We start from the raw sequence: 25,765 nt of genomic DNA on the forward strand, positions 1-25,765 counted from the left end.
CCTCTATTCCCACTTTGCTGAGTGTTTTTTTTTCATAAATTGCTGCTGGACCTTATCAAAAGCTTTTTCTGCATCTATTGATATGATCATATGGTTTTTGTCTTTGCTTTTGTTTATGCGATGAAATACATTTACTGATTTGCGAATGTTGAACCATCCTTGCATCCTGGGATGAATCCTACTTGGTCATGGTGTATAATCTTTTGGATATATTGTTGGATGCGATTTGCCAATATTTTGTTGAGGATTTTAGCGTCTATGTTCATCAGCGATATTGGCCTGAAGTTTTCTTTCTTTGTTGTATCTCTATCTGGTTTTGGAATTAGGATGATGCTGGCTTCATAAAAGGAGTTTGGGAGTTTTCCATCCTTTTGGATTTTTTGGAATAGTCTGTGAAGAATGGGGGTTAGCTCTTCCTTAAATACTTTGTAGAATTGTCCTGTGAACCCATCTGGTCCAGGGCTTTTGTGTGATGGGAGTTTTTTGATTACTGCTTCAATTTCTTTTGCTGTTATTGGTCTATTCAGGTGTTCTACTTCTTTTTCATTGAGTTTTGGGAGATTATATTTTTTCTAGAAATGTGTCCATTTCCCCTAGGTTCTCAAATTTCTTGGCATACAGTTCTTCATAGTAATTTCTTACAATCCTTTCTATTTCTGTGGTATCAGTTGTAATCTCTCCTCTTTCATTTCTGATTGTGTTTATTTGCGTCTGTTCCCTTCTTTTCTTGATGAGCCTACTTAAAGGCTTGTCTATGTTGTTTATCTTTTCAAAGAACCAACTCCTGGATTCATTGATCCTAAGAATTGTGCTTTTATTCTCTATGTCGTTTAGTTCTGCTCTGATCTTAGTTATTTCCTTCCTTCTACTTGCTTTGGGCTGTTTTTGTTGTTGTTCCTCGAGTTCTTGTAGGCGTAGAGTAAGGTTGTTTGAAATGTTTCTGTCTTCTTTAGGTAGGCCTGTATTGCCATAAACTTCCCTCTCAGGACTGCCTTCGCTGTGTCCCATAAGTTTTGGGTTGTTGTGAGATCATTTTCATTTGGGAAACTGGTGCATCTTCTTATTCTCTGTGTGGCCTTTGAAAAAAAATATTGAATCTTCCTGAGTCTCAGTTCTTCTGTAGTAGAATGGACACAATACTTCTGGTTTCCTATTATTGCTGTGGAGGTGAAATAAAATGACATATATAAGATACTTGGCATAGTACCTGGACCTTTGTAGAATAAGTGTGATAATTAATAACTAAACAAATATAGGAGCCCCCTCTCTTATTTCCATTATAAGGATGAGCTTTACTAATATTTGCTTTAGACTCTGAGGAAGCCCCTATGCAGGTCCCACAGGAGTAGGTGCACACTTTCTCTCCAAAGTGGTCCAGTCACCATCCTTGCACAGGCCTGCCCATTTGCCCCTATTAGTGTGTTTCGGGGAAGAGAAACAAGACTGATAGTGAAGTTGGCATTATTAATTGATGATAACTTCATTGACTTGATTTTCATGAGGGTCTAAAATTTCTGTTCTGTTAATTAATGAAAACATTCTATATTCTTAAAAGTCAGAAATGGAGGAGATGGGAAAAGAAAAGTAGAATTCAGCATCAACTTTGGTATATCAATTGCTGGCATTACAGTCAGTGCTACAGATGTGCAAACTAATGGCTTTCTCTCAAGTTTGTTTTGAATTGTTACTTAAACAAACTGCCACAATTCTGCAGTTTATATAACACAAACTTAGTATCTTCTAGTTCTGTAGGTCAGAAGCCTCAGTAGGTCTCACTGGGCTAAAAAAGGTGTGGACAAGGTTGAGTTAGTTTCTGGAGGCTCTAGGGAAGGAACATGTCCTTGTTTCTTCAGATTGTTGCCAGAATTCAGTACTTTGCTGTTGCTGGATTCAGCCCCATTTTCCTGCTGCCTTTAAACTTTGGGCCATCCTCAGCTTCTTGAAAGTCAGGAAGTCCTCACATTGCAATTTTCTGACCCCCCCCCCTTCCTTTTTCACTTTAAAGGACACATGAGATTACATTTGGCCCACCTAGATAAACCAGGACAATTTTCCCATCCCAGATCCTTACCATAATCACATTTACAAAGCCCCTTTTGCCCTGTAAAATGACATATTCTCAGGCTTGGGGATAAGGACTTGGATGTCTTTGGGGAACCATGATTCTGCCAACCGCATCTCTGGACAAGATCTAGGGGAATGGAAAGCAGAGTGAAAATAAATCTGAGATTTATTTATTTCACTACAAGTGACTTGAATGTTCCTGGAGGGGACAAAACAGCAAATGAAACTGTGGCATGTAGCAGATCAAGATATTTAAAAGACGGGGGTGGGGGGAAGGCTTTCTAGTACATAGTTACAGGTCCTGATAACTACAGTTTAAATTGTTCTTTAAGTAATTTTTGACAGATTGGTAAATTACAACCTACACAGGCCTAATTAGTTTTGTCATATCTCTCCAATTCTCTCAGATTTCTCAACTTTCTTTTCCCCCTCCCCTCGCATTTTACTAGTGGCTTCAGGGTTGATTGCTCTCCCAGGAGAATTGAGGCTAAACAGAGAGAATGATGGAGTTTTTTTGTGTGTGCATAAATGCTTGCGTGTGTGTTTTAATTGATGTTTGCTTTTTGGCTAAATTCATAAAAGCACAGAAAGATCAAATGGATTATGCTAACCTAAAAAAATAAAACAAAGTCACAAGGTGGGACAGTGTCACTGAATGAAAATGAGAGAGAATAATATGGAGCTAGAGGTTAAGTAGCAGTTAGAATCTCAGGTGCTATAGTAGCAGACTTGACTGAGGCTGGGGCTCCAAGGTGCAGCTGTCCCTAGGTGAGGCCCCTTTGTATTCCTGTATCCCTACTTTCTTATCTGTCTAATTTAATGGAGACAGGGTTTCATGTCCTGCCAAAAGATCAAAATTGATTTCTTCCCAAAAGAAACCTGACTACAGGACCTCCTTTCATTCATTTTCAGTAGAGATAATTCCACTTCTCACTGTAATTCAGACTCCTGTGGATACACCATTATGGAAGTAAGTAGGCTAATTCTAAATACCATGGTAAAGATTATGTCCTAAGCTCCCTTCTATTTTTCCTCTCAGGATTCAGTCTGGCTTTCCAATGAGAAGTCACTCTACTCAAGAGCCTTGTGGTATCTTCCAGGTCTGAGGCCCTTTCATCTGTGCTGCTTGGCACATAATCAATCGATTGGTGCCATTTCTTCTTGTCCTGATTGTAAGGTCTAACTTCTGTCCTAAGATTTGGAGAGAATTTGGTTTCTGTATCATGAATTACTAATGTAATCATCCTAGTGTTGCACACGGTATCTCCTGGGGCTGGTGCTGGGTCAGGGATACAGACTTGAATGAGGATCTCAATAGTAAGGCCTGTTTTAAAAAGAATGGACCTTATATTATATCCCTCTTGTTTACTTTCTTATTTCAGGTTTTTTAAACTTTATTTCTTATCACTATAGAACTTGGTACAAGATCTGTTGTTAAGACCAGAGCAGATATATGACCATAAATACAATATACATGTTCAGTCACCATACCTAGGCTAAGTGGGACATTTCAATTTTTATACCTTTTCTCTTCTGTAGGTCACACAGTATGAGATAATCTTTGAAATAGCAATAATGTCATTTTCCTTAGTGTGCCCAACAATCCACATCCCATAGCTATGAAAGGTCAGAGACAAATTTCACTATGCAAGGAGTAAGGAGGTGGTTGGCTGAAGGTGCATCATGTTGTCAGGGTGTGGCGTGGCCATCACAGGTAATGACTGTTCTATTTCCAAGTGCAGAGTCTGACAGCAGATAGGTAACAGCGAATCCTGGGAGTTATAACATTTTCATGTACTTTATCATCTTCAGAGTATCTGTCAAGTGATATTTAATAGTAGCAAGCTATGTAGAACAGAGAAGACAAACTGGCCAGGTGAGTGGGTTGCTTTTGAATGGTGGTTTGGTCTCTGAATCCTTGTCTTAGATCTTCAGCTAGAAAGAGGTTGAGGTGTTCATGTCAGTATTTTCATCTGATAGTTTTTTTTTCTACTAAATAGATTCCTTTTTTCAACCCACAGTGCTTTGCACAATGAGGCAATAAGAACTATGATTTCAGCAAGTTTTGACTATAATGCCTTTTGAATCCATGTCTTTATTTACAACACTTCACTGATAGATACTACATTTCCCAAAATGTGCTGGCAATATCAGTTTCTAATAACTACAGTTTTCCTTCAACATTTTATTGGAATTTTCATTTTTTTTTTACCTCTATGTTAAAAATATCTGTCTGGGTGAAGGGAAATCAGATTAGTGTCAGCCTATTTTTTTAGAGTACTATTTTCTGTGAAACAGTTGGTGTGTTTCCCAGTTTTCTGATTGTGCTCAAGTCTCTGAATCAAACAACAAATGGTGGAGAAGGCACTCTTTTTCTTTGTACAGTTTTAAGGTAGTCTTTCTTTTATAACATTTAAGTGGGTTTTCCTTTGATGAAACAAATTTTCACAAGTCAGCTCTATCTCCATCAGAGTGAGAGTGCACTGTGTTCAGGGCATCTTTGGTCTGCATGAATTCACTTTCCATGCTGGACTTTCACATTTTCCCTGTGCTCTCATTTGCGTTTAGTGAGCAGTTGGGAGAGGCTGCAGTGGGAGCTGCTACCAGTGGGCATTTGAAGCCAGAAATCCTTAAGGTTCTTTATCATTTTCCTTTGTTTCAAGCCACCTGGCTCAAATTTTTCTCACTCATACTCTTCTTTTGCTCTCACTTTTATGTGGTAGAAATACAATTTTTGTGGTTTATGTGATCCGTGATTATGGATGATTGAAATGCTTCTCTGCTTGGGGAGGTAGTAAAGTCCATTTCTCTTTAAAAATAAAAGAAAATAAAGGATTATCTGGGTTGTTCTTTACAAATTAGGATCATCTGGTCATTCTTTATCATCCAGGGCTGTTCTGAGGATTATAATGTTACATCTTTATCTGCTTCCCAGATGTCCCAGGCATCACCAAGAATGAGGGCCCTAGGAGAGCAAGAATCATTCAGGCTTCCCACACTTCCATAGAAGTCAGGATGTTACTTCTTTCCCTATATGGCCTCTGATGAAAGAGACAGAACCAATGTCTGAGCTTTATACCTTCATTCAGAGAAAAGTATGGGTGGAGCAGGAGTGGAGAGTATCTAGCTATACAGAGACAGAGAGGAAGTGAGGTTATTTTAGATGAAGTGATAGAATGGAATCTGGAGGTGGGAAGCAACTTTTCCATAGAAAAAGTAATTAAAAATTACTTTAATTTTTAAGTAAAAATTACTTAATTACTTTAAAGTCCCCACTACAGTGGGGACTTTAATAATTATATAACTTTTATTTAAGTATATAATAATTTAATGGATCTATATTTTAATAATTTTAAGATTGTTACCTTTGTTTTAAAGGTATCCCTAATACCTCCCAGTGACTCTCAGTCAGGGAGATCCTAAAGGAATTTTCATCAGTTCTGAATTCTCAGGTCCCAGTTCCACATCTAGTCCAAAGGGGGTGCTCAGTTAATGATAATGGAAATGATGGAAAATAAAAGAAAGATAAAGCATGTTGGTTTGAGCCAAATCAATGGTGTAACTGGGATACAATTATTTATTATTATCATTATTATTAATTCATTTTGTTTATGCCTGGACTTTTTGTGGCAGCAGAATCAAAGCAAGAATCCCAAAGCCCCGCTCAAACTTCTCTCCCTCTCTCCTTCCCTTTCCCTCTAAAAGATAAATAAATTAAAAAAAAATCTTAAAAAAAAAAAGAATCCCAAAAGGTAGGCATGACACAGAGGGAGATAGCAGTTGTCATTGTTTGTCATTCTGTAATTACAGCTTAGCTTGGAAAAATACAGAGGATGAGTACTTTGGACTAGTGGGAAAGGCTTTAGTTGAGTGTCCCAGTGTTTGACTCTATTTTCTTTCTCCTTTCAATCATTGCGCTGCCTCCTTCTTCTGTCATTTGATCTCACTCTTCTCTTTACTTTTTTCTTCCTCCTTATCTCATCTTCTGTCTTTCTTGCTACTTCTTCAGTTTCCTCCCTTGAGTTAAGGTCTCACAAACACTAGATTCAAGGATTATCTGAGGATCAGGCACACCATGTGACTGACCCAGAATGCATTCCAGCTCCTGTTTTGTCCCTTAAAGGCCTAGGTCTCTTCTGCTGACAGTATTGCCTTTCTTTTGAAAAGTTAGGAGATAACAAGAATATTGGATGCCACTCACATCTTCTTCCCCTGAGGAGGGCATTGCTTCTGTGAAGAGCTGGAGCTTCTTCCCTCAGAGGACAGAATATTGGTAGCATTTCCCGGAGCCTCCCGCTCTTGACCCTCCTCCATGAATTGAAGTATGAGCTTGATCTCAGGCACCTAGAAGACAAGGTTGTTATTAGAGCAGTGATCTAGAGAGGAAATAAATTACATTTATTATAATTGCTAAGCATATTTTCCTAAGGTAGATAAAGTTAGTCATTATGTTACAGACAAAGGGACAGAGGGAGATAATTATTGGCCATCCAGGAATGCCAAAAACTGTTATAGTACACCCACACACACAGGGCCAAGAAGAGGTATGATATGCTATTACTGAGAGTACCCCCCAGGTTTGTTATGTCTGCTGCCTTAGGAAAAATGTCTCTCAATGCCAGAGATTTGTGAAAAGGAAAGGAAACGTTTATTTAAGGCTATACAGACTTAAAGTAGTGACCTAACATCTTCATTAAAATGTCACAGTCCTTTAAGATACCCACAGAAGCACACAGTGCTTCCTTCTCCCCCTGCCTTAATTTGGGGTACCATAACTCAGGAATAGAAGTAGGCATCCATGATTCAGGTAGCTGGCACCATCAGCTGTGCTACTGTCCAGGAAGGATCTCTAATTAATCTGAAGCCATGTGGCACCTTCTCATGGCCTACTGGTAAGAGTTCTTTCACCCTTCTTCCAGGCAAAGTCTCTCCTGCTTCCCAGGCCAGTGGCCAAAGGGAGCACCCCAAAGCTATGTGGTCCTCTCCTACCAAAGCTGGGGGGGGGCGGCGGTTGCCACTCTGCCAAAGCAAAGTGGCGGTTCTCTGCTAGAGCCACATGGTGATTCTCTCCACCCAAGCTGCAGGAGTCCCGACCCTGACCAAAAGCAAGTGTCTCTCCCCTGGCAAAGCTGTGAGGGTGTCTTCAGTCTTCCACCCTCTCTCCTACCAAAGCTGTGCATGGCTCTCTCTCTCAATGGCTGCCAAGTCCGGGTTTAAATCTCTGCACCAATCCTCCTCTGCAGCCTCATTTTCAACTCCTCCCACAATTGGCTACACTTGCCAGCACTCCTGTATCCTTCCAGCTTTCCTGGGCTGCCATCATGGGTCTGGGCAGGCATGGCCCCATGGTGTGGAGCCAATCATCTCCAAGCTCTTACACAGGCACTGTAACCTGGGGGAACTGCCCCCAGTTACATCTTGAGTGGAAGTCACTTTCCATCCCCCTGGCTCAGAGCATGGCCACAGTTATTTAACATATCTATGAAACCAGTTAAAGATTATAGATATGTTAAATGGCCATGCCAGAGGTTAGCTGCAAAGCTGTTACTATGCAAAACAGCCCCCAATGCCTTGCTCCATTTGTCCCTTCTCCCAACTCACACTTGTGGGGGGTGGTGAAGACATGTTATATATCTTTCTAATATTTCCTGGACACCCTGAGTTGTGGGCCCAACTCCAAATCCCTGCCCTCTTGGTTGTATCCTGTTACAATTACTTAACCACACCCTCAATTTAGTTTACTTTAGCATTTATTAAGCTACTGTTTATACTAAGACCTATGCTAGGTGCTAAAAAAATTAATATGTATTGCCTTTAGACAAAGATAAGACTTAAAGTCTAGTATGAGAGAAAACAATTTCAAAAAGCAAATAGCTCGAGGTAGAATACAAGTAGTGTGCAGATAGAAGCACTAAATACTATGGGAACAGAAGTAAGTCGTAACTAAGAAAACAATAGAGCTAGGAGTAATAGTAGCAGTAACATTAATGGAATCTATATTTACTGAGTATTTATCATGTGCCATGCAATTGTTGCCCTACCAGAAATCATAATAACCTCCGAAGCTACCAGACATGAACAGGCGATACTGGCCTTGGATCAAAAGATAAACTGATGATTTGGGTAAAGAATAAAATGAAAGAGACTCAGATACATGGGATATTGGTTCTAGAAAATCATGGCATTTTATTCATGAAGAATAATTGATTATTCTAAAATAAATGGATTTAGGCCATTTTTGAAGATCAAATAAAGTTGCACCTCACCTTCACGGATTATGTAATTGTATTTGTGTATAAATAAAAAAGCACCAAATAAAAATCTGTAAAGAATTTAAAAATGTATAAAAACATTTTAACAATTTGTTGGTAGGCAAGGTTTTCTTGATGTCAACACAGAACTTAAAAACTACAAGGAAGAATATCTACTGATTTGATTATATATAATTAAACCATTCGATCACCAAATATTTAAAACAAAGTTAATTATTTTAAATAAAATTTTGCCACACCAATATTATTAATAGTGTAATAGAGGGTAGGTTAAGAGGCCACAGAGCCCCCCCCCCACAAGTTTAGCTTTGGGGCTGGGAAAAGCAGCAACAGGAGGATTACAAGTTATTGTGCATATGAATAACTGCAGACTAGTCTTCCAGCCTGAATGGAGCTGGAAAGGTGCATGACTTTAACCTATGATGCATGACTTTAACCTATGATGTAACTGGGAGGCAGCTCCCCCAGTTACTTACTGCATCTTTGAGAGAACTTGGAGATGGTTTGCTCCATGCCATGGGGCCACACCTCCCCAGAATAACTGTGGCAGCCAAGAAAGGTAGAAAATATGGAGGTGCTGGCAGGTGTAGCCAGTTGTGGGATGATGGGGTTACAGAGGAGGTTCCAGGCTGGGATTTAAACTAAAGGTGGACCACCATGTGGGATGTAGACAATGAAGGACAAGAGACAATGTGAGACCATGTGGGAAGAAAAGAGGTTGAAGGGACTCTGCCTGGGGGGCCATGAGGAAGCGCCATATACTTTTAGATTAAGAACTGGAAATCCTGGCAACACAACTGATGGTGCTGGGGACTTCGGGAGACCTGCCCATCCAAGCACAGATTACTGGGAGGAACCAGGAGTTTAGTTGAGCTACAGACTTCTATTTCTTTTCCTGAGATGTGGTACCCTTGAATGGCTTGGTTGCGCAAAAAGAGGCAGGTTTGTGCGTGTATGTTTGTGGGTATTTTAAAGGGACTTTGAAATTTAATGGCTACATTCGCCATTACTTTAAATCTGTATAACCTGAATAAGTGGTGCTTTTCCTTCTTACCAAACTCTGGCATTGAGAGCCACAATCCCTAATACTTGGTGGCAGGTAAGAAGAACCACAATACAGAAGGACTCTGGGGGAGGGGGCTTAGGCTTGTTCTAGTAACAGTATTAGGGCCTCCAATGGGTTAATTCTGTAACAATAGGACTAATAGTTCTAATATACGATTCTTATAAATCAGTAAAAAGTATACATTGATGAAATAAAAGTTAAAAGATGAATAGTGTTAGGTAGCTGAGGTGGCTAAGAAAGGACTGGGAGCCAAAAAAGTCCAGCTAAGGGCTTTTATTCCAGGCAGTTCACTGTGATACAGCAGACTGAGTCTGAGAAGACTACAGAGGCAAGGGAAAAGGGTTTTTAAGGGTGTGGAGCAGAACTGGTGGGAGGGTGGGTCACATTGCTGATCTGCCCCCAGAGTCCTAGGTACAGGTATTTGTAAGACAGTGTCTTCTGATCAGGGATGGCTGATTTGGCAACAAAAAATCCAGGAGATTTATGGGCCTCATTTCTGGGAAAAGCTTGAGGTAGAGGGAGCAGGCAGTGGGGATCCAAAAGTTTCCAGCATGATGCTGGTGGCTATGCCTCAGTTACTTCTGATAAATGGGGAATCTTGTGGTCAGGTATTTAGGCAGTGATTCATACCTTCTTTATTACAGCATAGGCAGGGACTTAGGCCCTCCTGTCCCAGTACATTCTAACAAACAGAATATTCAAGCAAAAAAATACCAATGGCTAATATACATTTTTTAAAAAGATAGCTTTACTAGTAATCAGGATTAATTAAATTAAAATAATGTGATACCATGGTTTTATTATCACAAGGCCAGTATTAAAAGTAAAACCAAAAAGATGTGGCTCTACTCAGTGATGGTGAGAATGTGAGGAAAAGGCACCGGAAGAGAGATACACTTCGTTGTCTATACAGCACCTCCTCTGTTTGGGAAACTACTCTCCTGAATTCAAGCCCCTGGGGTGGTCATGTTTTCACAGCACCCTCTCAGCCCTAGAAGGCAGAAAAATTCATAGAAGAAGACCATGTCCTTTTATATTTTTAATTAAATATTTTATTTTGAGGTAATGGTAGATTCAAATGAAGTTGTAAGAAATAACACAGAGGCATTCCCTGTACCCTTTACTCTGTTTCTTTCAATGGCGACATCTTACAAAATTATAGTACAGTATCACAGCCAAGATAATACTATTAATACAATCAACATACAGAACACTTTCTTCACCACAGGGATCCCTCATGGTGTCCTTTTATAGACACAACCACTGCTCTCCCTTTCCCTGCTTCTCCTTAACCTCCCTCCCCCCACTAATCTGTTCTCTATTTTCTATATAAGTGGAATCATATGATACATTACATATGGGGATTTTTTTTCATTCAGTATAATTCCCTGGTGAGTCATCCAGGTTCTTTTCAATAGTTCACTTCTTTTCTTTCTTGGGTAGCAGCACATGTTGTGGCTGCATCACAGTTTAACTATCAGATTTTCAAGGAATAGAGTTGTTTCCAGTTTGAGGCTTATAATGAATAAATGTGCCATAAACATTCATGTGGAGTTTTTTATGTGAACAAAAGTTTTCCTTTCTCTGGGATGAATACTGAGAAGTATGGTTAAGTTGTTGTATTGTAGTTGTTAATTTAGAAAAACAAACAAATCCACCAAACACTATTCCAGAGTGGCTGTATCATTTTACATTCCCACCATGAATGGCCCAGTTTCTCTACACATTCACCAGCATTTGGTGTTGTCAACTACTATTTATTTTAGGCATTGTAATATCATTCATTAATATCTCATTAGGATTACAATTTATATTTCTCTAATGACTAATGATGTTGGACATCTTGGGTATTATTTTTATGAAACTCTCCATCTTAGTTAAAACTTCTGTTTTTAGTAATGTTTGTCTGACACTGCTGTAGCAGGGGAAGGGTGTGCACAATCTAGTTGTTGTGTAGTCTAGTTGTTTTCAGGCTGGGGTAGAGTCCAAGGGCTCCACTCAGCCTCTGTTAGCATCCAGGGTGAGGTAGGGTGGGGCTCTGCATTACTTGGGTGTGAGGATGGGTGTTCCAGCTTCTCACTAGGCCTGTATCATCATCCTGGTGAGGAGTTAGGAGTCCCTCTTTAATGCTCCCTGTATGTTCTCCACTGACACCACCAGATGGTGGTCTCATCAGCAGAGACAAAGGTCCTAACTCTACATTAGGCCTCTTTTTAGTTAGTATGATGGATGTCTCTTTACTGCCAGTTGGGGTCAGAAGTCCAGGCTTCCCACAAAGTCTACCCCAGAAAGTCAGGTATGGGAAATCATTGCCACCAGCAGTCATGAAATTCTTGGTTTACTTCTTAGCGTTTTCTGATAACCATGATAGTGGTGGTGATGGTGAGGACTTGGAGCATCTCCTTTACAAGTCTGGCAAGTGTGGAGATCTAGGCTCTCTACCTCCTTGGCAGGGGTTAGCATGAGACAACAGACGTTTTTCTGTGGTGAGAATAGAGTCATTATTGTCTAGTACATTTTCGCTCTACTAGGCTTTTGACATCGTGATCCTTTGGCTAGCAATAGCAAGTTTTTGTTGGGGCTTTTAAAAAAATCTGTGCTCATTGGAATTTCTGGTAGCTGTCTCTTTCAGCTACAAGTATTGGGTACATAAAAGAAAGAAATGAGACTCCACTTTTATTCTTTGGATCCTGGGGTCTCTAATCCATCTGTTTTTTTTTCTCCAGCTTTTAGAGTCTTTTTATGTTTGTCTTACATAAAATGTCCACAATATGTAGCTGTACTTAGCAACAAGATTAAGGAAAAGTATTATGTCAGTATCATCTTGCTTCCTGTACAGTGATTTTATAATGTCTTTTGATGTATTCTAAGCAAAGTTCTTATTAGTCTGCTTCATACACTTCTTCAATGTTATCAGAATAATTTTAAAAAATTTTCTCAAATGTCATTTATATTATTAAGAGCAACAAACACAGAATTGGGATTTTAATGAAAATTTAATTAAATATACTTATGCATTTTATATTACTTATAGAACATAATTATTTATGCCCTCTAAGGTCTAATAGTTTTCATATTATAGCTATAATACTTTTTATTGTCAAAAATTTGTTTTCAGTTCTTCCCCTGGATCTACTCTGCATCTTGCTTCTTTACAATTTTTTTCATTGTTATTCTATTACAGTTGTCTCACTTTTTCCCCCTTTGCCCTCTTCCGTCTACCCCAACCCTGCTCCTACAGTCAGTCCTCACACTGTTGTCCATGTTCATGTGTCCTTCACACATGTTCTTTGACTGGTCTCTTCCCTCTTTTTCTACCTCTCCCAATTCCCCTGGTCACTGTCAGTCTGTTCCATGATTCCATGCCATTGGTTCTATTTTTCTCATTAGTTTATTTTGTTCATTAGATTCCTCTTATAAGTGAGATCATAATGGTATTTGTCTTTCACTGCCTGGCTTATTTCATTTAGCATAACATTTTCCAGTTCTATCCATGCTGCTATGAAAGGTATGTATGCTTAAGAAATTTATTTCATTTAGTTAATTCTGTGAATTAATTATTTTTCTTTTATTTATGCCTAGCATAGAAAAACACTATTGATTTTGTATACCTGTCTTGTTCCCAATCACCTTATCAAGTACTGTTATTCATTTCATTAGTTTCTCTTTTATTTTTTTACTAAAATCTCTTGGGTTTTCTAGGCATACAATTTCACTATCAGCAAAACTAATTTTCTGTCATTTTCTTTTAATATTAAAATGGTTTGATAAATGATAAAAATAATTTCATCATTTTATTTTAATTTTCAAAAATGTTTATTGCTTCATTAATTTAGTGATTGGACAACAAAAAATGCCTATCAATATAAAAATGATTGAATAAATGTAGACTTATCCACAAAATTGAATGATTACTGAGTGTGGAAATAAGTTAACTTGCATAGATTTCAACTATGAAAGGTGAAGTGAGAAAAACAAAATGCAATGATATAATCCAATTTTTCTAAAATAACAAAAAAAAAAGCACCCTGACCAGTGTGGCTCAGATGGTTGGAGCATTGGCCAGTAAACCAAAACCAAAAGGTTGCAGGTTTGACTCCTTGTCAGGACACATATCTAATTTTCCAGCTTGTTCTCTGTTCAGGGTACCTATGAGAGGCAACCAATCTATGCTTTTCTCTCAAATCGATGTTTTTTTTCTCTCTTTCCCTAAAAAACAATGAAAAAATGTTATTAGATGAGGATAAAAAATAAAATAAAATAACAGAAAAAGTATCTTTATGAAGTAGTATATTCTATGTATGTATTTGATTATCTACATACAGAAAAAACTATGAAAAATACCACTTACTGTGTCTGTGTGTCATACTGGCAGTGGTAGATGAGAAGAAAAGAAGAAGTAAGCAAAAATAAAAAAAAAGAGACTGCATTAAGATGTTACTTATAAGAAATAGCACCTACAAATATAATCCCATTCATGTTAAATCACGCAGAGCTGTGTAAAAGAGACACGTGAAGAGATGGTCAAAGCAATACTAGTGGTGCTCATGACCTTAGGTTGGATTTCAAGATATTTCACTTTTACTATTAATGAATTACTCAAAATGCTTACTATATAAATTTATTACATGATCATAAAACACAAGATAATTTTTTCATGGCAAAAATTAACAAACAAAAAAGCAAAATGCAGTAAGGGCAATTCCAGCCCAAGTATCAATTCAGGTCTTTTGCCGTCTGTTCTATACTGGTTAAGCAACTGATAGAAAACATAAGAAACTGGAAGACTAATGATTAAAATCAGATAATGTCCTGGCTTGAAGGGAAAACTGCAATAGTTTTTTGGGAGCATGATTGTGTACACAGCTCCAGAAATCTAGAAATCAGGAAGTAACTAGTTCTCAGTACCTCAGGATGAGTTATTTCTGACAGGTTTTCCCACCCTTGGGGTCACTGTGGACAAGATTCCGAGTCAAGTGGTAAATCCAGTTTGGCTCACATGCTCAACGTTTGGCCAGAGGAGGCTGGATTTTGGTGGTTTAGTCCTGCCAAGATTATACTTGATAGGGAAAAAAGAGTGATTTGCTAAAAGAGATTAGGGTGCATTAACCCAAAGAAAGGAATAGCCAGCCTGAAAAGGTAAAAGAACAAACACCACATAATCATGCATTGGCTCACAGAGGCTGAGGGTCTGCCAGAGTTCCGGTGCCCTAATAGGATGCCCACTGCTCAGTCCACATCCATCTGAGTTTCTCTTGGTTCCCATGAGCAACAGGGGTTCAGCCTGCTTTTCTCTCCACTAAGTATAACCAAGAAACTTCTTTTCTTTCAGGTCTCATAGACTCCACTACTATTTGCCCTTCACATCAGACTTGCCTGTTGGAGTTTAGGCTCATTGTTTCAAAAGCATACAATGATACATCAATAAGTCAAAACAAAGTAAAAATTTGAAGGTACATTATAAACTATCTTAGTAGAAAAAATAAATGACCTAAAGAAAATCAGGTTAAAAGAAGTTATTGCCATGAAAAAATCAGTTTTCATTGGACCACCATGGTTCCCTAGTGACAATAGAGGGATATTTGACTGCTAGAAGAAAATATTCCTAATAGTCCACCCCGATAGGGGCAGTTGTCTATTGAGATGAGTGCCATTTGTTCAAAGTAAGTCAAGGAGACTCTAAGGGAGGAAAATTTTGTTCTTGACATAGAGAAGCCTATCTGTAAGGACCCTGTTTAGCATCTGTTAGGGGTTGCTCTGCCTTGAGGTATCTTTCTATGTGTGGTCTCTCAATAATGCTTAGTGGCTTAAAGCAACAATCATTATTCTTCCTCTCAGGTATAGGTCTGCTGAGGTAACTGTTCCTTGCTTCAGGTACACAGGTTTCCTGGGTACATCTTCTTCTCCTACTCTAGGCCCCCATAGAAGGGACAGCAGCCACTCAGGGAAAGTTTTCTCCTGGAGCTGGCATAAGTGGGAGATGACAAGTTTCCCCATGCAAACATAGTTCCAGCTTCTGTTAGCAATACAGCTCATTGATCAAAGCCAATCATGTTCTGAGCCTGACATCAAAGGGCTGGATTTTCCTACTCCTGTAGAGGTTGTGGTCCTGGCCAGAGTGTGAATGTTTTTTTTTTAGTTACAATTGGAAACCACCTGGGTCTCCACAAGATGCTATCTGAGTATGCCGAGGTATAGTCAGAAGCTAGAACTGAGCAGTTGTTTCCCTCCCTTTTCAGTGCCCCCCCCCAAAAAAAGAACAGGGGAAACAAATTTAGAAAATTGTTGAAAGAAAAGAGAGAGGGGAAAAAGAGAAAAGGGAGAAATCTGGAACTATATGCTAACTCTTAACCATCATTGTTTAGAGTGACAATATAATACATGATTCAGATTTTCCACACCATTTTCAGCATTTTCTACAATGTATATCGAATGCTTCCATAATGAAAAATAACATGCACACATACACAAATAAAATGTTCTCTAAGGTCACTTTTTCTTCTCAGCTAATGGAAGAACAGCACAGCATTTGTGGAGAGGAAGAGAGCATTTTAAAAAAATCTCTGAAACTTTTAAAGGGAAAGTGGATGTTGCAAAAACAGCAATTTCTTCTATGCTATTTAAATTGTACACTCAAGGAGAGGCTAAAAATCAGTGCCTTTTATAAGGCACTGATTTTTTTTGTAAAACAAGAATTAATGTCCATTATCAATTGTGTTAAGAGAAAGATGATTTAATGGGTCAAAGATGCTGACTTTCTTCAATTCTTCTCCCTCAGTTTCCTCATCAGCAAATTGAGGAGCTTGAACACAATGATTTTGAAGGTGCCTTGAAGATCTCACTTATGGTAATGCTAATATTATTCCTGAAGCTCAGTAATTTACCATTTAAAAATGATGCTCATCAGTGAAAGTCTTAATTCTTTACTCTGTCTTACTCATGTTTTTGTAGTAGCTAGCTCAGAAGCACATGTGGCAGTTCATTATTTTGTTCCAGTTGTATGAATATTAATGTGTATTGTAGAAATTTGCAAACATAGTAAAAAGAAAAAAATATACAATGCCACCAATATTACCCTCTCACAGTGTATTTTCAGTGCATATATAATTTATTTTTAATTATATTATCTATTTTTTTAAATTTTATCTATTGTGATAGATCCCTGTGCAATTAAATTACCTTCTAAGCAGTTATCTATAATGGCTAGGTAAGATTTAATAACTGAAAAAATATAAACCCTATTTTAATAACCTATTTTTTGATCATTATGTTCTTTCAGTATTGGTTAGGAATCACGAGCTTTGAGATTTGACAGCATGTCTGAAGTCCTGGGTCTATTGTTTATAGACTGTGATGCTAGCACCACAAGGGTCTTGACTTACTTAAACTTAGTTTTCCTGCTCTACAAAATGGAAATGGAGTCCATACTGTATATATAATATTTATAAGTATCTAATACTATATACTGTCTATGTAGGGTTTCCTGTGAAGATGCAATACGACTTGTGAAGCAGGGTAATATTTCAAGTCATAAATCATGACTACCCTCCATCCTGAATGTCTTCACTTTAATTTCACAGTGGCTTCTTCCCCATCAGAGTAATCGATATACCTCACTCACTGTGGTCCAGAAAACAAAGGTTGCAAATTGAAAATTGAAGTCCCAATAATCTGAGTCTGAGTAAAAGAAAGATAAATCAGTATACATACTTGCAAAGTAATTGTTCCTGCCTCCAAACTGAGTAAAACATAACATAGGCTATACCATAGTACATCATAATAAGAGATCAAGGAACATGAACTATTCTTAGTAGTTCTAGTTTTCACTCAGTACATATAGAGCATCCTTGTAGGTAAATTTTTTTCATATTTTTTATTGTTTTCTTAAGACAAATTTTTAGGGGCAATATCCCTTTAAGTATGGACATTTAAAAAGCTCTTGATAAATTATAAAAAAATCCTGATTACAGTGGCTTTGTAATCTAGTTTGATATCAGGTATTTCAATCTCTTCTACTTGGTTCTTCTTTCTCAAAATTCCTGAGTCTATTTGACGTTGTTTATGGTTCCACATTAATTTTTTTCTTTTTTTAAAATTTATTTATTTTTAATATATTTTTATTTTATTGATTATGCCATTACATTTGTTCTATTCCCCCCTTCCACCCTGCACACCCCTCCTCCACCATTCCTCCCCCTTTAGTTCATGAACACTTGTCTCAAGTTCTTTAGATTCTATATTTCCTCTACTATTCTTACCCTCCCCCCTATCTATTTTCTATCTACTGTCTATGATACTTATTTTCTGTACCTTCTCCCCCCATCTCTTTCTCCTACTCCCCTGTTGCTAACCCTCCACATGATCTTCATTTCTATGGTTCACTCCTGATCTAGCTGTCCTCTTAATTTGCTTTTGTTTTAGGTGTGGTTTTAATAATTGTGAGTTTGCTGTCCTTTCACTGTTCATGTTTTTTATCTTCTTTTTCTTAGGTAAGTCCCTTTAACATTTCATATAATAAGGGCTTGGTGATGATGAACTCCTTGAATTTGACCCTATCTGAGAAGCACTTTATCTGTCCTTCCATTCTAAATGACAGCTTTGCTGGATAGAGCAATCTTGGATATAGGTCCTTGCCTTTCATGACTTGGAATACTTCTTTCCAGCCCCTTTTTGCCTGTAAGGTCTCTTTGGAGAAATCCGCTGACAGTCTGATGGGAACTCCTTTGTATGTGACTGTCCCCTTAGCTCTTGCTGCTTTCTAGGATTCTCTCCTTCATTTTAATCTTGGCTAATGTAATTATGATGTGCCTTGATGTGTTCTCCTTCTTGGGTCCAACTTCTCTGGGACTCTCTGAGCTTCCTGGATTTCCTGGAAGTGTATTTCCTTTGCCAGATTGGGGAATTTCTCCTTAATGATTTGTTCAAATAAGGTTTCCACTCGTGACTGTTCCTCTTCCCTTTCTGGTACCCCCATAATTCGGATGTTGGAGTGTTTAAAGGTGTCCTGGAGGTTCCTAAGCCTCTCCTCATTTTTTTTGAATTCTTGTTTCTTCATATTTTTCTGTTCGGTCATTTTTGCCTTCCTTCTCGTCTGCTCCCTTGATTTGAGTCCCAGTTTTCTTTCCATCACTATTGGTTTCCTATGCATTTCCATTCATTTCAATTAGTTTAGCCTTCATATGTTCCTATAAATTGTGAGTAAAATCAACCAGTTCTGTGAGCATCCTGATCACCAGTGTTTTGAACTATGCATCTGAAAGTTTAGCTATTTCTTCATCGCTTAGATTTATTGGCTCTGGGGCTCTGAGTTGTTCTTGAGCCATGTTTTGATCTGTTTATGCCTGTTATGTATGAGAAGAAGCGCCTTAGGTGTTCACCAGGGCGGGGCTACCCAGGTCGCTGGTTTATGACAGCTGCATGTGGGGGCGGGGTCAGAGAGGGAGCAATGGCGGTCCTTTCTACTCACCCAGTCCGCCTCACTGCTACACCCCCCCTCCCCCCATTTATCTGAGCACAAATGTGCGAGCCCGCCAACTGGGCCAGGGCCTGCATGGTCTGTCTCAATGCTAGTCTCTTGACTGGTTTATCTGCATGCAAATGGGAGACCTCAGACAGGCAGCAGTGCTGCACTGCACCTTTCCTGGGTCTGCCAGTAGCTACCCCACACCTGGGATCCACACCCTTGGCTGCCTGCACACTGCCCGGGTCGGAGGATCTTTTTTGCCTGACCCGCTCTGCTGCTGGCTTCGCCCCTCTCACTGGTTTAGCTGAGTGGTTTGTTATTTTTGTACTCCATATTGTTCAATTTTCTGTGGTTTGGTTGAGTTTATTACTGTTAAAACTTTGTTGTTTTTAGATTTGGTTGTGCAAGGAAGCAAAGTGTTTCCACCTATGCCTCCATCTTGGTGGATGTTCCACATTAATTTTTGAATTATTTGTTCTCTATCTGTGAAATATGTCATTGGCATTTTGATAAGAATTACATTGAATGTATAGCTTGCTTAGGGCAATATGGACATTTTGGTGATATTAATTCTTCCAATCTGTGAAAACAGTATATGCTTCCATTTATTTATGTCTTTCTTAATTTTTTCTTCAGTGTTCTGTAGTTTTCTGATATTTTATCACCTTTACAATGTTTATTCCTCCTTGGTTAAATTTATTCCTAAGTATTTTATTACAAAGCCACTGTAATCAAAATAGTCTGGTACTGGCATGAGAATAGACACATGGAACACAATGGAGAACCAAGAAATAAACCAATGTCAATTGGCCAATTAATATTTGACAAAGGGAGCAGGATTATAAAATGGAGTGAGAATAGGCTTTCAATAAATGGTGTTAAGAGATTTGGACCAGTACATGCAAAAAACTGAAACTCGAGCACCAACTTACACCATATACCAAAATAAACTCAAGTTGGATAAAATACTTAAATATAAGTTTTGACACCATAAAAGTCCTAGAGGAAAACATAGGCAGGAAAATTTCAGATACCCAATGCAGCAATATTTTAAATGATACATCCCTAGGACAAGGGTTATGAAGGAAAGAATAAACAAATGAGAGACTAGATCAAACTAAAATGCTTCTGTACAGCTGAAAAAAAGCATCAACAAAATGAAAAGGTTACCAACTGCATGGGAAAACATATTTGTCAATGATACATGAACAAGGGTTTGATTTCCAAATACATAAAGAGCTCACACCACTCCATACCAGGAAGACACACAATCCAAATAAAGTGGGCAAAGGACCTAAACAGACACTTCACCGAAGAGGACATACTGAGGGCCCAGAGACACGAGAAAATGCTCAGCATCACTAGCCATTAGAAAGATGCAAATTAAAACCACAGTGAAATACCACTTCGCACTGGTCAGAATGGCCATCATTAACAAATCAACAATAAGTGCCAGTGAGGTTGTGGAGAAAGAGAACCCTAGTGCACCATTGGTGGAAATGCAGATTGGTGCAGCCACTTTGGGAATACAGTATGAATTTCCTCAAAAAACTAAAGATGGAACTGCCCTTTAATCAAATGATTCCACTGCTGAGATTATACCCTAAGAATACTGAATCACTAATTCAGAAGAACCCATGCACCCCAATGTTCATAGCAGTGCTATTTAAAATAGCCTAGTGCCCACTTAGGCTGGAAATGGCCTAAATGCTGACAAGTAAATGAATGAATCAAAAAAGTGTGGTATATTTACACAAAGGAATACTACAGAGCAGGAAGAAAGAAGTCTTACCCTTTGCAACAGCATGGATGGAACTGGAGAATATTATGCTAAGCGAAATAAGTCAGACGGTGAAAGACAAATACTATATGATCTCACCTACAGATGTAACCTAATCAACAAAATAAACAAATGAGCAAAATACTACCAGAGACATGGAAATAAAGGACAAACTGACAGTGAGCAACAGGGAGAAGGGAGGAAGATAATGAGAGAAATCAGGGGAAGGGGCAAGTCAAGGAACATGAATAGAGGACTCATGCACATGGACAATGTTGGGGGTTGACTGTGAGAGTGGGAGGGAGCTGGACAGGGAAGAGCAACAGGAAGAAAGGCAGGACAACTGTAACTGAACAACAATAAAATAAAATACATAGAAAAAATATGTAGAAAATCTTGCTCTCAGAATGATGTAGTAAATTTACCCTTTAATGAGCGTATATGCTTTCCTATGTCTTCATAAAAATTAATATAAATAAGTAGTTAACTTTTGGTTTTCTAATGCTGAAAGTATCCTGCATGCTTATTGCAAAAACATTTGGGAATTCTGAAAAAACAAGTATGTTTTTGACAAGGTTAGTTCTGCACCATTGTTTTTAAGACAAGCAAGTATTTCCTGATAAGAGAGTATTTTATTTAGCTAATACTTTATTAATAGGCTTTTAAGTTGGATGTATTATTTTGCTACTTGAATATTTTATTCATCTCTTGAACATGTATTTTTGTGAGTTTGCTGAAATGTGTTCTTAATATAATACCTTTATTCTAATACATCTCAATCTGATATTTTTAGTGTCTTCTAGATAATCAATCATAGTATTTGAAAACCATAATGATTTTGGCCTTCCATTTCATTACTTTTTTTCCTTAGTGGTGTTACCTAGAAGTTCTAGAAAAATGAAAAATAATTACAGTGATGCTGGGTTACCTCTTTTTTCCCTGACTTCAGTGAGAATGTTTCAAGATATAAACAATATTTTCTATCAATTTCAGATGGCTTTTTGATAATCATACAAAAGTAAAAAGGTTTCTATTCTGAATTTTCAGTTTTTTACATTAGAAGTCAATGATGAAATTTCTCAAATGTTTTCCAGCATTTATTGATATGTTCATTCACTTTTGCATTAGCTATAATGTGGTAAATTAAATAAGTGTATTTCTAATGTTGAACTTTGCATTTTCAGAATATTCTCTATGTCTTTGAATCTGTTTTATAGTATATTCCAGGATTCAGTTATCTAGAATTTTTTTTGTGATATTGTAGCAATTCTACCACCATCACTGCCATCATCATAAAATGACCATTATCAGCCCTAAACTGAATGCATACAATGCCTTAGAACTATTTACATCACTTCTAAATTATCATAATTATTCTTTTTAACTATTATTGTTTGGCTTTACTGAGATACAATTGACAAATAAAATTGTAAGATATTTAATCCTTACAGTTATTCTTAAGGTAGGTATCATAATCTCACTTTAGAGAAGAGATTTAGAATAGCTAAGTATGCCAATTACAATTTTTTGTGTGTGACTTGGATACTATATTCTATAGAGCAAGTATTTAAATATATACCTGTTTAACTTCTAAGACTACATTTTTAGGCATTTCATGTGTCTCTGTAGTTAGGGGAAACATTTGTCTGTAAATTATTTCTTAGTGCTCTCTTTGGCAAATTTTATTATCAGGGTTGGACTAACTTGGAATGTTTTTTACCTTTTCAAATGGTATTAATTTGAATGGTATTAATTAATATTTTAAATAAAATAGAGTTAAATTTTACCCATATCTGAGAATGTATTTATTTTATATTCCAAAAGGAATATATTTATTTGTTTTCATTTTTCCTTTGTCAAACTTCCTTTATTAGACTTCCATGTTTTGTTGGTCTTGTCAAAGTAAAAAGCTAATTTTGTATACCACTTGTAATATTTTCTTTCTACACTTTTTTTTGTTTGTCTCACTTTGAGGATTTTTTTTCTTCTTGAATTGAATGTTCATTTTATTTATTCTCTAAAATGATGGTCAATACTTTGACCACAGTTTACACTTTTTCTTCCTCCCTTTTCCAATGTCCCACCCAAATCACCCTATTGGTGTAATAAGGAAAAATCCTATACAGTCCAAAAACACAAAAAGGGTGACAGCACACCAAACTATATTAATAAAATTCTGTAATAAAACCATAATTTATATAGATTTTACATTTACTGTACATACAAAGTAGAGGTATTGGAGGTAGGGAAATGTAGGAAGAGAAGCCTAGTAGGGCAGTGAGGAAGAGGATTGCACCCTGTCCCACCACATCGGCACTAATATGGGCCACAGAGAGAATTGATTAAACCATGACGGAAATATCCTCTGAATGAGTTTATTTTAACTATCAATAGAAGATATCAACTGTACATTTTCACAGCAAATAACCTAAATAACCAGAAAAATGCCTCCTCGAAAGAAACAGAAGTTTTGTAAAAAGGGATTATCAGTAAGTTTTAAAGATCAGAACATTAAAGAGAACCTGAGAACAAGAAAAATGATCAGATTAAAAAAAGTTCCATAAACTACACTAAAATTTCATCAGAGGTAGTGGGTATTGCATAGCAAAACAAAAGGAACAAAAACATGAATTAGAGAACTGCAAGTCTAATGTGCTATATTGCTATCTTGTCAAATATTTCCACAGTCCTCTCTGTGAGGTCCATTTATACTATATTTCCTGCAATTAGGTTGTATTTTACCACAATGTGATCGGGCTTGGATATTTGATAGGCTTTGGGTAGTGAAATGTGAATGGAATTGACCTGTGTCACTTCTGAACTAGGGCTTTACAGCCCCTAAGGTGGCCCACTGTCTTCTCTTGCCCTCTGCCTCAAGATGGAGACACCCTGGATGGAGTTTGCTCCTTCAGCCCTGGTGCTTTTCTAATGATTTAGTTCACTTGGGTGGAGCCTAGAAATGTAGTTTTAATAAAATTTTGATTTAAAGTAGATGATTGCCCACACCTAGGAAAACTTAGCTTTTAAGTGCTTTTCAAATGTTTTAGTTGGTTCTTTTTCCTTTCAAATGGAAACAAACATCAATAGCATTAGAATCAGAATTTCCTTCTTCTTTTCATGCTTCAAAAAGACAACCATCTTTTAAATCACCAAAAGTTTAAGTTGTACAAGAGTAGGAATCCTAATGTTTTGTTTAACTCTGGTATTGCCTGTTCAGAACAATGTGTTGTACAGCTTAGTTCTTTCTGAATGAATGCAATATACCTTAATAAATAAAAATTGTTTTCCAACATAATTTTGAAAAGTTGATCTACAATAATTCATCTCTTTTCTCCCTTAATGATCCCCTCCCTAATCCTGGATATTCAGAAAACATAGTCCTTTTCTTTTCTGAATTTGAAAAACATATGATACGACAACTTCAGATCCTTGATTTCCTCCATAAGAATAAGTGGGAATTTTTCATTCTCTGCTTCTAAAAGAAAGGGTAAAACTCATATCAACTCTTTTATTTTGTGTATGTGTATTATAATAAATACTAAAAAATCAGTTATTTAAAAATAAAAACCAAGTCACAGTACAATTTGTAATGACAATATCTGGGAAGCTCTTTTTTCTATTATTTGAAAAGTTATTGCATATCATCATCTTTTAGTTTAAAAGGAAAAAATAAAACATTTGATTTAAAAATAATAACAGAGTGTTCCCAATTATCTAGCATATTTCAGAGAAAGAAATTAAAAACTTAAACCTCACCTATCCATGCAAAATTAATATTCACCTTGGGTACATACCTATCCATACCCTATCATAATCTTTATCATAACTTTGCAATTTGATCCATGGTTCAATTTTTTAAGTGAAAACTTCTTTTCCTCAAAAACATAAATCATTATTATATATTTTAGCTATATCATAAATATAATATAGAGTAATATGTAATAAATATCTAAGTATGTATTATATTTAGTGAACAACATAGTATTCAAATAATAAACAAACCTTATTCCAAATAGTTCATTATTATCTTTTTCTATAAATTTTTCCATAGTTGAGCTTATGTAGTATATATAATTTCACATCCCATATTTGATAGCTTAAGAATAAATTATACTGATAAAAATTTTATAATAATTTACAGAATTTAATATCATTATAACTAAAGTTCAAGTGAATGGTTTTAATGTTTTAGTTCTTATCCATATATTATTTTAAAACCAAATGTCAGGGTCAATTGCTTTTTGAAGTTAATCTTAATTTATAACATTATAAAGTAATTAGTGACCATGTTTGTTTACTATTGCTTTAAAATGCTGTGTCAGTAGCTTGAAACAACAAGCATTTAAAATGCTTAACTCAGAACTGGTATACTGCCACTTCTACCCATATCTATACGAAAAACTGGCCATATGGTTCAGTTCAATATCAATGTGTAGAAAGTATTTTCTTTACAGAAGTTAGGTTGGGAGAGTAAGAAAGAATGTTTTCTGAACAGTAATCTTTTCTTTCCAGTGGCAATTATGGCAAATTTATCCTTTTGTTCATTATGTCAGGAATATGCTCTCAGATCATGTGAAACTGGCTTAAAAATTATTAGGGAATACATTTAAACGAACAGGTGATATATGCTATATGATCTCACCTATAAGTAAAACCTAATCAACAAAACAAGCAAACAAGCAAAATATAGAGACAGTGAAATTAAGAACAAACTGACAGTAACCAGAGGGGAGGTAGGAGAGGACAATGGGGGGGAAATGGGGAGGGGTTTTCAGGAACATGTATAAAGGACACATGGACAATACCAAAGGAGGGTAGGATCGAGGGTGGGAGGTGGGTATGGCTGGGGTGTTGGGAAGTAGTAGGAGGAAAATGGAGGCAACTGTACTTGAACAACAATAAAAAATGTTAAAAAAACAACAGGTGATAAACACCCTTCATTTATAATACTTGAAATTATTTGTTTGACCAAGAGGACTTTGTCATATTCCTAGAATCTTGCAGAAAACATGTACCGCAGACTTTGTAAAAATGGTAATATATAAGATCTTATGTGTCTGCAGAACTGAAGGTTGATAACAGTCACAAATATTCTAATGGTTCAGATGTCTCCATGGGGA

This window comes from Artibeus jamaicensis, unplaced genomic scaffold (assembly GCF_021234435.1).
Source record: "Artibeus jamaicensis isolate MK-2021 breed Jamaican fruit bat unplaced genomic scaffold, CSHL_Jam_final contig_332, whole genome shotgun sequence".
Taxonomy (NCBI): domain Eukaryota; kingdom Metazoa; phylum Chordata; class Mammalia; order Chiroptera; family Phyllostomidae; genus Artibeus; species Artibeus jamaicensis.